Source organism: Hyaena hyaena, unplaced genomic scaffold (genome assembly GCF_003009895.1).
Source record: "Hyaena hyaena isolate Hyena2069 unplaced genomic scaffold, ASM300989v1 scaffold_455, whole genome shotgun sequence".
NCBI lineage: Eukaryota > Metazoa > Chordata > Mammalia > Carnivora > Hyaenidae > Hyaena > Hyaena hyaena.
The window spans coordinates 182,228-195,051 of NW_024081089.1; the positions used below are offsets into that span (position 1 = coordinate 182,228).

A 12,824-nucleotide genomic window follows, 5' to 3' on the forward strand; every position below is an offset into this window, starting at 1 on the left:
ATTTGCAGCAATTCAAGAAGAGCTTCATTGTCACAAATGGATACAGTAACGGCCCTCAAGATGACTTTAGGATAGTGCTCAGCAAAAGCTGCATCTCTGCCTTCCATTTTTCTCATCTTCTCCAGGATCATTTGTGTCCATCAGGCAAACTCCTAAAAATTCACTGAAGGAATGTCTGCCATCAAGGGGCTGGCATAAATAAGGGAGAACACTCAGGGTTTCTGTCCTGTTTGCAGGGCCAAATATTTTTTATTCTTCTGAGCCGGACATGCTCTGTATGCTATCTTGTGTAACTTGAAATTCGACATACTCTATCATTTAATACATTCATCTATTATTCACCAAGAATAATTAATATCAAACCCAAGCTCTACAAATAAGATGTGACATTTGGTTGTCCCAAAGAGTGGCATATCTACACCATATATTCCTTGAGTTTGGTTTCTTTTGTTTCGGGGTCAGGATTCCGCATCCAGTATAAGTTTTGTTGTTGTTACTTGTTTTAGATGTATTGGATTCACTGAGAAGGCAAATCACCTCTCTGTATGAATCAATATTAGAAAAAAGTTTAGTTTTTAACACTAAATGGTAATTTTATGACTGAACCAAGTCACCTACTAGCTTAGGTAGTAGTATCTTTCCTTCTTTCCTTTCTCCTCTCTTTCTCCATCACTTTTTTCCTTCCTTCCTTCCTTCCTCTCTTCTTTCCTTCCTTTTTTCATCCTTCAATCAATTCTGTGCATAACAATTTTATCATTGTTGGGCACAAATCAAAGATCTAATACACAGTCCTTATGTTCAAGGAATGTTTAAAAAACCATTCTACTATGATGATGTTGGCAATGGCTTTTCATTCTTTGAAATGATCCTATCAGCCACTAGCATTTCCCATTTTCCGTAATCAGAAAATTTGCCACTAATGAAAATTTTTAAGAGGAATATTATGAGGAAACACAATGACAGTTAGCTGAACAGTTGAATTGAAGCATCTTTTGTTAATTGTGTGTTTCAACCTCCACATTTAGCTAATCTTGACATTTCTGAATATGCATATAATGGTGGAAGAGGTTTCTGTGTTTAGATTTTTTCCCTAAGCCTAATCGTTATACAGTTATTAGCTTGACAAATTATTTCTGTATAGGGCAAATAGACAGATGAGTTTTTCATTAATAGATACATCAAAGGGGTATGTATATGATTTTCACATGGTACTAAAAAACAGAAACACTTATCAAATTTTTTGTGTGTAATTCTCCCATGTTGCTTCTGATAAAAACTTGCCAAGCACCAGTGAAATTTGTAAATTGCTTCCCAACAAGTGATGAAATATAGAAAATTATGCTGTTGTGTGATTAGAGTGCAAGGAAATGGTTATTTCCACCCTAATTTTTTGTGAAGAATCACCTTCCATTGCAGGAGTGGTACATAGACATATAGATGTGAACCTCTGTAGGTTGGGACCTATAGGATGTAACCTTGCCTAACAAGTCAGAAATATTGAAAGATGATCATAAGCAAATGGAATCTCTAGGGGCACCTGTGTGGCTCACGCCCTTGAACGTGTGACTCCTGGGTTAGGCTCAGGTTATGAACTCACAGTTTGTGGGATCTGGCTTTGAGTTGACAGAATGGAACCTGCTTGGGATTATCTGTCTCCCTCTCTTTCTGCCCCTCCCCTGCTCACACACTAGCACTCTCTCCTTCACTTTCTTTCTTTCTAAAACTAAATAAATAAGCTTAAGGGGTGCCTGGGTGGCTCAGTTGGTTATGTGTCCAACTTCAGCTCAGGTCATTATCTTCCACTCTGTGAGTCTGAGGCCCACATCGGGTTCTGTGCTGACAGCTCAGAGCCTGGGGCCTGCTTCGGATTCTGCGTCTCCCTCTCTCTCTGCCCCTCCCCTGTTCGTGCTCTTTCTCTTTCTCTCTCAAAACATAACTAACAAAATAAACATTAAAAATAATGAAAAACAATAAATAAGCTTAAAAAAGGAAATGGAACTTCTTTAGAGAAGGGTAGGGTAATTTCCTTTCTTCTTTTTAAATTTTAAATCTCAAAGATTTTGCTTTTATCTTGTAACAAATAGCTATTGGAATATTTTATGAAAACATAATGTATTTTTAGATTTTAACTTAAAACACTGATAGGAATTATAGTATCTTACATTAGTATCACACAGCAAAGTCTTCAACATGTTGTCAACATAATTCTATTTGCTCTTTAGAGAAATCTTGAGGTAATCAGGTCAGGAATTTCACAGGTGAGGGAAATTAACGAGATTCAGAAAGATGACTTGCCCAGCATCATAAATGTCACAGCCAGGACTAAAATCTAGGACATTTTGCCAGGCAGGATCTTTGCACATGTCACAATATTTCAGGAAAGGGATAAAAACACCTCCTGAGTAAGAACATTTTTTGCCTTTAATTGTGTGGGTTTCAGTAAATAATGTGCAAGTAGGTTATATGGCGTTTTGCCCTCAATTTGAAACCTCAGAATGATGAATGGTAAAATGGCTTCTGCTAGATGTTCAACCCAGGACTCCCAGCTTGCCTGTCAAAGCATCAAACATCAAACGTGAGGGAGTGGGCTTTCCACTTTTTTATTGTAGGACAACTTGGCATTTTAATATTGCTCCCAAAACCCTGATCAGGAACTGAGTCTGCTCCCATGGAAAGATCCAGTAAGAGAATACTGGGAAGACCCTGATGAGGGTCCTACAGATAGGGAGACTTTCCCAAACTTTGGAAGGCCACTTAAAGAACCAGAGTACCATATTTTACCGGAATCCTATAACGTTAATGGAGGAGGACTTCAAAGGCATGTTAACACTTTATGTGTCTCAACATAGTTAGGTGAAAATGTTATCTTCCTGGAACAAAAAATCTGTACAAACTAGACTAATAACCATGTTTTTTTATTCATGCACAAAAAGCTGAAACATAGGACTGCACTCCATATTTAAAGAATGGCCAGTTCTATGCAAAGAAAAAAAAGTCAACAAACAGTTCTTTGGCCTTACTGTGGTCGGTCAGGCATAGTCTCTATGCGACTGGAAGTCGAGACATCTCATAAAATGCACTCAGGAATCTGGATAGTAGAACCTTAGAGGCTTTCGATCCTGCTTCTGCTCTCAGCAACCTGCTGTTCTTGTGTCAAGGAAGAAAACATGTAGCATAAAAAGCTAGTGTGTTGGCTTCGAATCCCAAAAAACAAATAACTCATTAAAATGCACGAAATCAACTAGCACATCCATCTGCAGTCCCTTCACCTTTAAAATACAGAAAAAGAGAGGTCCCTGGGTGGCTCAGACAGTTGACATTCGACTTCAGCTCAGGTCATGATCTCATGGTTCCTGAGCCCGAGCCTTGGCATCAGGCTCCCGGCTGTCAGCACAGAGCCGGCTTCAGATCTTCTGTCCCCCGCTCTCTCTGCCAAAAATAAATAAACATTATTTTTTTTAAAAATAAAAAAATACAGATGATCCTTTAATCCAGTGGTAATGTGACCTCTTCCCAATAATCTCCATTAGCCTCTCACCTCCAAACACCCTCAAAATATGAAACGTAACTCAAAACTTTTGGCAGATTCAAAATAAACAAGTTAGCCCACTTCCAAGCTGAAGATACCACCACTTCCCTTTATGTCTGTAGAAAATCTGCAGTGACCACTCCCTGAGTATTTTCCCTTGCCCTGCACTGCTCTAGGGTTTTAGCGTATTTAGGGATCTCACATGATTTTTTTTTTTTTTTTTTTTGCCTTAGCCAAGTGGCTTCCTGACCAAAAATCTCCACACTTTTTTCTTCTGAATTTTCTGATTCATCCCAGAATTTCTTTCTTTGATAACACATAACACACACACACACACACACACACACACACACACACACACACACACCCCTTTTGAGTGTTCTCTCCTTTTCTTCTCCACTTTGTACTGTTTCCTTAATTCCACTAGATATAAATCACTGCGCCAACTACCAGACTAAAGTCCTGGGAGCTCAAAACTCCTGCCGTTTCACACAGGTTTATAGACTTGTTATTTTCATTACTGCTTTATAAACGACGGCGTTTGAAGCAACGTGTAGGTTAAGTAAAAGAACGCTGAGGATTTCAATTGCTCGGATGTTTGCAAGCTATGGTCTTCAAAAGTACACTTGAACTTTTGTGTGTGAAACCGCCAGACTTGAAAGAGTAGCACTGCTTTCACGATTCAGTTTTAGGTGAAGAAAGGAAGCTTCATTGCAAGCATAGGTGAATCTTTTTAAGAACTGCAAATTACTGAGTTTTGAACAACATGTTGGCCATCTGACATAGGATGTGGACTTGATATGACCCACGGGAGGAGAAAAGACATTTCCAGTCTTAGTTTAGAGATTTCTTTTTTCCCCTTTCATCCTTAGCTTTCTCTTGCTTATTTATCACTACATCAGTCACTGATACATTTTCTTTCACTAAATGGCGAAGTCCTCTTAAAGGAAGAATGAAAGTACTTGATCATTTGTAATTTGTAGGGACCCTCATTTCCACATCCTTTTTAAGCTACTTGATATAATTGAATGTGACTATAAATATTCCAGTTTATATTGCAAGATACATCCAGGGTGTATTATGTTACTTCCTTTTATAAAGTTTACTATTTGACTTAAAATGTTTTTATGCCCTCCTCTTAAAGAACATCTTCTCCAGCTAAACTTATAAAAGCACTGTCTAGATCCTGCTGTTATTATCATTTTTTAAAAAAAATTTTTAAATATTTTTTTATTTATTTCTAGGAGAGAGAGAGAGACAGCGTGAGCAGGGGAGGGTCAGAGAGAGAGGGAATCACAGACTGAAACAGGCTCCAGGCTCTGAGCTGGCAGTCAGCACAGAGCCCGACGCAGGGTTCGAACCCACGAACCGCGAGATCATGACCTAAGCGAAAGTGGGACGCTTAACCGACTAAGCCACCCAGGCGCCCCAATCCTGCTGTTATTATTAATACAGTGCTGCTGCTGCTGCCTCTATAGCTAACACAAATACTCAGACACATGCATGCATATTATTTCAATAGAATGACATAACTTTTTTTAAAAAAAATTTTTTTTATTTTATTTCTAGGAGAGAGAGAGACAGCGTGAGCAGGGAAGGGTCAGAGAAAGAGGGAGACACAGACTCTGAAATAGGCTCCAGGCTCTGAGCTGGCAGTCAACACAGAGCCCGACGCGGGGCTCGAACCCACAAACCGCGAGATCATGACCTAAGCAAAAGTTGGACGCTCAACCGACTAAGCCACCCAGGCGCCCCTAAAATGACATAACTTTAAAGGAAAGATTTTTTTGTCTCCCTAACATTAAATGAAGATGTCAGAGCAACTCTAAGACTTGGACGAGGTTTGTAGTAAGCGGCAAAGCCTGGACTGAAATTTGGGATTTTGGACTCCATCAACTGTTTCCTTTCTCTTTCTTCCACAGCTATTTGAATTCTATCATCACACATAATGTAACATTAAGGCATATTTCACAGAAGAGTTGGGGAACGGAAGCCACTAGTTTGTTGAGCATGATATCATTTAAACTATTAAATTGAAGCCATTAAATAAGACATTAAAATTCTTTTTAAAAATCTAGGTTACAACCACTTTTAAACAATGTTGGACATGTGCATCACACACCACGTTATGAGAAAATAGTAGATTTTAAGTCACATTCCTAATTTCAGAGAATATACCATTCTATCAGAGTAGGTAGAAACTATAAGCATTTTAAGAAATGGAAAACAATTTGAGAAAATTATTAACATGATAATGAGTCAGTTCCCTAGGAGTTGAAAGAGACCACATCAGATAGGGGTAGTATAAGAGACATTGTTTCCTTCTTAATTTTTTTTACATTAATTTATTTCTGAGAGAGGGAGAGAGACAGAGCACAAGTGGGGGAGGGACAGAGAGAGAATGAGACACAGAATCCGAAGCAGGCTCTGGGCTCTGAGCTGTCAGCACAGAGCCTGATGTGGGGCTGGAACCCACAAATCATGAGATCATGACCTGAGCCGAAGTCAGATGCCCGAGTCACCCAGATGCCCCAGAAATTGTTTCCTTCTTAGAAGTCACACAGAAGACCCTGAAGATTTTACCATAGGAACACTAATCTCCAGATAGGGACAGTGGTCGATTGCATCTCACCTTGGTGTCATTTCCCTTTTGGGATTTCTCCAGTAGCATTGCTGTTCCTGATGGCAGAATCAGAGTTATCTTCCTTTCCTTCTAAAACTTTGACAGAAGTGCCCACAAGCTTTCCTCTCCTGGGATATTTCAACGTAGCCCAAGTATCACCAACTTACAAACACATGGGCTGACCTGGAACAACAGGAAAACAAGATGGAAATGTAACAAAGTTCAGCTTGCAAACCAGTCTATGGCCCCGCATCCTAATCTACTCAGTGCAAAGACCCCGCCCTATCAAACATCCCCTTGGAAACACAGTAACACACCTTTACTCTGAAGCACCTGTAGAAATTTTTAGTTCCTTGCTTTTTTTTTTTTTTTTCAACTCTTAGCTTGCTGCTACATAAAGGAAACTTTTTACAACTCGTAAGTTTGGAAACGATCTCCAAGGTCCTTGAGGGTTGACAAATAGGATTTTCATTGAGTTCTGGTTTATTTTTTATTTTTTTGGCCCCAGGTGATTTACAAAAGTTGTGACTAACAGGAAGAATAATCTGAATTCAGGAAGAATTTTAGGTGTTTTTTCTTTCTTTCTGGGTACAGCATTACCCCATGACATGCTCAGTGATATAGCAATATCAACCCAAGAAATTATGACATTCCCACAGCAAGAATGATATCTTTATATACCAGGACACAGGGAGAGGTAGGAGTTACCATACTGTTGGATTCTAGTAAGAGGAGCTATTTGGAGAAACGAAAAGTTTCTATATGCTACTTGAAGGAAGAGGTATTTGTACTTACCATGACGTGTTGAACCTGCTAGATTTCTTAAAATAGCCTTATTCTTCCAAGATTAGGGAATGTGCCTGTTGATGAACCTTTCATCAGCAGGCTTCTTAATTAAAAGAATATGATGAGAGGAAGGGGCGAGGGGAGGTGCTTTTAGCCAGGTCATCCCCTCATCTCAAAAGGCACGATGTTGCTTACAACACCAATAAACTTTCTTCTTTATAAGAATTATTTAGTCTGCAAGCAGCAAATAAAATTTTATTTTTTCCTCACACATAAAGTTTATTCCAGACAGACCACCAGCCTGTCGTTAAAAAATAAAACCGAAAATAAACCAAAACCAAAACCAAAAAACCTCAGGGTTTATTTGATGTGAGAGCGGAATATTAAAAGTCACGTGGGAGAAAGAGGTTATTCCAGAAAGAGGAAGCCCGTAGAATCTCATTACTTGTAGTTATCAGTCGGAAATTTTAAGATGTGGATGTTTATTAAGGCTTCTGTGCAGATATTAGATGTTTGACCACTTCTCTCAAAGGATCAATCAAACACGGAGTTATCTCAAAGCAGAGGGCATAGGATTAAGAAAAGGAAATAGAAATTTGAACCATTATTATATAGAAGTAAGATTTTAGAAGTTTTATGTACAATGCAGATTATCCAGTAAGACCTCCATCAACCTATTGGTTAATTAGTAAATATTTATGAAATGCCTCCTATGTTTTCAGAATGACTATTACTAGTGGCTAACAATCAGTCTCTACTCTGTGTTAAGCCAGGCACAAGCACTTTCCGTGGACTATTTAGTCCTAGAGTCATACTGTTACATAAATGCCATTACAGATGAGAACCCTGAGGCACAGAGAGCTTTGGTAATGTGTTCAAGGTCACACAGCTGGTGAGAATAGAGCTGGGAGGGGCACCTGGGTGGCTTAGTCAGTTAAGCATCTGAGTCTTGATTTCCACTCAGGTCACGTTTTCCCAATTTGTGGTGGGTAAGCACAATTTAGTATATCCAAACAATGGGATACTGTTCACCAATAAAAAGAAGTGAACAACAAATACATATAACACAGATGAACCTCAAAAGCATTGTGCCAAGTGAAAGAAGTCCCTTGCAAATATCACTCAGGTAGGAAGAATTCTTTTTTTTTTTAAAACGTTCATTTCTTGTGAGAGAGAGCAAGCAAGAGAACATGAGTGGTGGAGGGGGAGAGAAAGAGAGAGAGAGAGTGAGAGAGAATCCCAAGCAGGCTCCATGCTTTCAGTGCAGAGCCTGACTTGGGGCTTGATCCCACGAACTGTGAGATCATGATCAGAGTGGAAACCAAGAGTCAGACGCTTAACCAACTGAGCACCATGGTAGGCAAAATTCTAAACGGTTGTCCAGATTCTTGGGGTAAATACCCTGTGTGATTCTCCAGCATGGAAGGCAGGATAAACCTGTGATGAGTCACTCCTGTGATTAGGTTAGTTCTGTGGCAAACGTAAAGGGGTTATTCAGGTATAAAGGAGTTCCAATTAACACGACTCTGAATTAATCAGAAGGGAGATTATCCTGGGTAGGCCTGACTTAACTGGATGAGTGCTTTAAAATTCAGTCCACGTCTTCTATGAAAGGAGAGGCTCATGATAGAGATTGTTTCATTAGCCTTAAAGAAACATTGTGAACTGCCTTTGGAGGGGACCAGGTGTCAAGGGATTGAGTTTACTGGAAGCAGGCCCTCAGTGACAGCTGGCTGGACACATGGACTTCAGTCTTACAACCACAGGTAATTAAATTCTGCTGAAAACATGAATGGGCATGGAAATGGATTGTTCCTACTCAAGCCCCAGTTGGGCCCACAACCTGGCTGATATCTTAACGATAGCCTGGAATGACCTTCACCAAGAAGACCCAACTAGCCTGGACTTCCAACCTACAGAAACTATAAAATCAAAATGGATATTGTTCTCAGATATGAAGTTTGTGGTAATTTGTTACACAGTGATAAAAAAATCAGCATACCATGTATCATGTCATTATATTTATATGAAGTATCCAAAAGAAACACCTATTCCCTGACGTGCAATCTTAACAATGCAAAATATTTGAAATGCCTGCTAAGGCAGCCTCCTCAGTGCATATGCTGACTTCTCTTTCCCAAACCCATCCAGATAAAGCACAGTTTTGATGTCAACACTGGGATGGAAGAAGTTACTATTTAGAGTGTATAAACATTTGCAGGTTGTCCCTTCTGATTCCTTGGGAGTTGGCAGGGAGGAGTGAGAGGTATAGAATTAGGAGCAACAGAGGCAGATTCTAAGATGGGTAGTTCCCATTCTTACGTTCTAGTCTTTGGGCCAAAATGGAGGTGGTGCAAAGTAGCTGATGGAAACTTGAAGTACAGTCTCTCTAACCCTGTACTCCACTAAAACTGAAGTGTTTTAAGCTAACACTAAGAATGTACGGCACAACCATACGGTAGAAGTGAGAGTCCCTGTTCCTGGGAGCATGGGGACAAACCCGAAAAGATGGAAGAAGCTGGAAGGGCAACTGAGTGGCAAGGCAGGCAATGCCGGAATGGCGCCTTTATGGGGGCCCTGGTTGGCCATTCCCCAGCCTCAGCTGCAGGATAAAGCAGCATGGCCGGGGGATTCTATGGAAATAATGACAGAAACTTAGAAGATGTCACACACAGCAGCTGATATCAGTAAGAACTGAGGGTTGGCAGAATCACCCAGGGACCAACACTGGGCCCTGACCGGGCAGAAGGCCTCATCATGAGTTACGTCAGCCGCCAACCTCAGTAGAACAAGCAAGGACCAGGCTAAAAGGAAGACAGTCTCAATGAATACAGAGCATGGAAAGATGCCAAGAAGAACCGATGACTCTTTGTTCTTACCTCACCGCATTACCTAATACCTCCTGCAACTCTTTGAAGTATCTCTTCTGACTCTTCAGAGAGAAGCAGAATAGCAGGAGAGAAATGTTTAAAAATAATCAATGAATGATCTATTAAAAAAGGCTTCTGTGAAGTTACTCTGATGGGTTGGCTAGACTGGGAACGTGAAGAATAAGAAAAGGAAGGTGATACCCAGATATTAAGCCCGAGCAATCGAAGGATGCTTTAGTGCCATAGATGCTTTAGTGCCGTAGACCGTGGTGAAGGCAGATGCCAGAGAGACTCCCTTTTCAACGAAGCAGTGGGAAAAGCCATCTTCTATTCCAGCTTTGTGAAATTTGAGATGCCTGCTGATTGTATTTGTGCAGATGTCAGTCAGTTGGGTATCAAGTCTGTAGCTCAGGGGAGAAGTCTGGAAAAGCAACATAAATCTGAGTGTCATCCACACGTTGGTAATAGTCAAAGTCCAGAAAGGGAGTGTCAAGAGAGGGTTGAGAGTTGGCCGGCAGAGAACCACCGCCCTACACAATGGGTGGGGGCCTTGAAAAGGAAAGGGAATGAGCCAAGAAGATTGCATGATGGTGGAGCCACAATGGGTGTATTGCCCCTAGGAAAGGATATGAAATGACTGCGGTATTTACCGCAGTCTCATCTGAGGTAAAATTCCACAGAACTGAGAAAATCGAGACCATTTTTGATTCCAGCGGTAGTACTGACATAATAAAGAGAAGAAACGAAGGCCGGGCGTTCAGGCGAACAGTGAGGACCAGATATCCCTATTTCATTTATTTCCACTAGAACTTGACGGATCTGAGACGATAGCTTCCAAACTAAACAGCTGGAATATGGTATCCATCACTCACTGTGTGGAAGCTGGAGCTCTCGGAGCTTTTTATCCTGTGTATTAATAAGTCTTGGGGATGCGAAAGGAGAAAATTTAGTTAGGATAATGTTGTGTTCTTCTGTGTGGGATTATGAATCCTTAATGTTATTGTCCCTACTGATGTTTGTTGGACTCGGAAAAGGCAGCTGGCTCTCTGCGGTTTTCACAGGAAGATATCCACCTCACCAGGCTCTCACAGTGAGAAAAATTTTAAATGCGTAAATGAAGATGGATCATTTTCGCAGTCCCATTGCTTCTCTTTGTGGTGCTTTTTGCCCCGAGATTATACAAATGGATGGTTTTATGGCCGCTGCACGTAGCACAGCTGTAGATACAAGAAATTGTTCAGAAATGGGGGGTGGGGGGGGTTAGGGAAACACTGTGTGACACTGTCGCATTCAAAAGCTGCATGTGTCGCCCGACCCCATATAGCACATATGGGTCATGGAAGTTCCAAATAACCTAAAGCAGGTTTTCAATTATAGGCATGACTCCTTAGAATATTCTCGGCATTGTGCTTTCTCTTTTCTTCTTCTTCTTTTTCTTTTTAATTTAGTTTGTGCCAAATGCAAAAAAAAAAAAAAAAAAAGAAAGAAAGAAAAGAAAAGAAAAAAAAAGTTTTCTTTCATCTTTGTCATTCTCTGCAGATCTTTTTCCTGAAACTAGGGCAAACTTAGCATGCCCTGATGCGAGGTGAGGCGCCCAGGATACCAGCGCCATCAGACGCGCTATTTTCCTTGCAATGCACTACTTTTCAGAACAATAGAGTTTTACAGTCATTCATAAGGAAGTCCCAGGAGCACAAAACAATATTGAAATTAAGCTTAGTGTGTGAAAACATTATGTACTCGTCTTCCCACTCCTCTGCCTTTATGCCTCTGTTCTCTGAGTGATAACATCGCTATAAAACCTCGCAGCTACACTGGAGTGTGTCACTTTGCTGATACCTAGGGGTGTGAGGCCCTTGTAAATCTTGGCTCTTCCACGACTAGAAGCTGATTAAAATGTGCTGGCTTGCTCTGGAGCCCCGTTCCTTCCCGGGCTTCCTCCGTCATTGCCAACTACCAGCGGTCACCGACAGGGCTCCCCGGTCTGCCTCTGCCAAGTGAAAGGTTTTGAAATTAAAAATCCGAAGAAATGGTGCCATGAGCCCTGGATCACGTGGTTTCTCCTTAGGAAACTGCTTAATGAGGAAATTCGGCACAACCGCCCCGCGGTGGCCCAACACAGAACGCGAATTTAAAGACACAGAATTTCTTTCTCGAATGAGACAAAGGCACTCCAGTGGCTCAAAGTGAAGCCCTTCGTTTCTTGAGAGAAATGGTGGAGTTTTGAATGAGGTCTGTGGAATTTCTGGTGGTAGGTGTAACACATGCTGTCCCAGGAAGCTTTGGAGAGCAGACAAAGAGCCTAAGGAGAAAATGAAAATGATTCATAATTTTCAAATCTCATCAAAATTTAGGTCAGACTGCATGTATGTCTCACTCTGCTTAAAAATTTTCCAGTGTCGTTAAAGTTTCTATGGAAATAAGATGTTCATATTTATTTATGTAGTAGACCGTTGCAAACAGGTACCAATGTTGATATAATATTCATTCATTCATTCATTCATTCATTCATTGGGGAGAGTGTGCATGAGTGGGAAGAGACGGGCACAGGAAGAGAGACAGAGGAAGCATTTTCCAGGTTTGGCGGGTAGCTCAACCTCAATGGGGCTCAACCTCAGGAACTATGGGAACATGACCTGAGCAGAAATCAAGAGTCAGATGTTCAAGCGACTGAGTCACCCAAATGCCCCAATTTTCTACTGTAGCAGGATTCTCATACAAAGTCCTGACACCGAAGTTTTTAATGTCCAGGAAGCAACCTCTCAGTTGGGTTCATACCGGAAGAACTGAGCACGGAAACTCACATGGCATAGTTTTTATACATTTTCTATTTCTTTGGCTCCCGTATATAGCAACACACACAAACATCTGATCTGATGAAGTGGCTCTGTTTACAAGGTCATGAGGGATGTTGTCATGTAGGTGCAGAGCCTGGTTACCTTGAAGTTTTCTCTCCCGTTTTTCTCTCTCCTTATGGAGAGGACCCTACCACACTATTATTTAAGTACTTCCTTCC

General features: G+C 40.9%; 1 protein-coding gene and 1 long non-coding RNA gene across 2 annotated transcripts in view; one reads left to right on the forward strand and one right to left on the reverse strand.

The window, feature by feature from the left end:
• The window catches only part of LOC120246219, a gene marked incomplete at its 5' end in the record, with an annotated part of 228,496 nt that overhangs the window by 172,007 nt on the left and 43,665 nt on the right, over positions 1-12,824 (forward strand). The window lies entirely within an intron of this gene.
• On the reverse strand, positions 3,394-11,287 carry LOC120246221. Its single transcript, XR_005531984.1, has 3 exons — positions 9,818-11,287; positions 6,162-6,335; positions 3,394-3,429 (listed from the first exon to the last, which is right to left on the reverse strand). It is a non-coding gene; the product is annotated as an uncharacterized LOC120246221 (long non-coding RNA).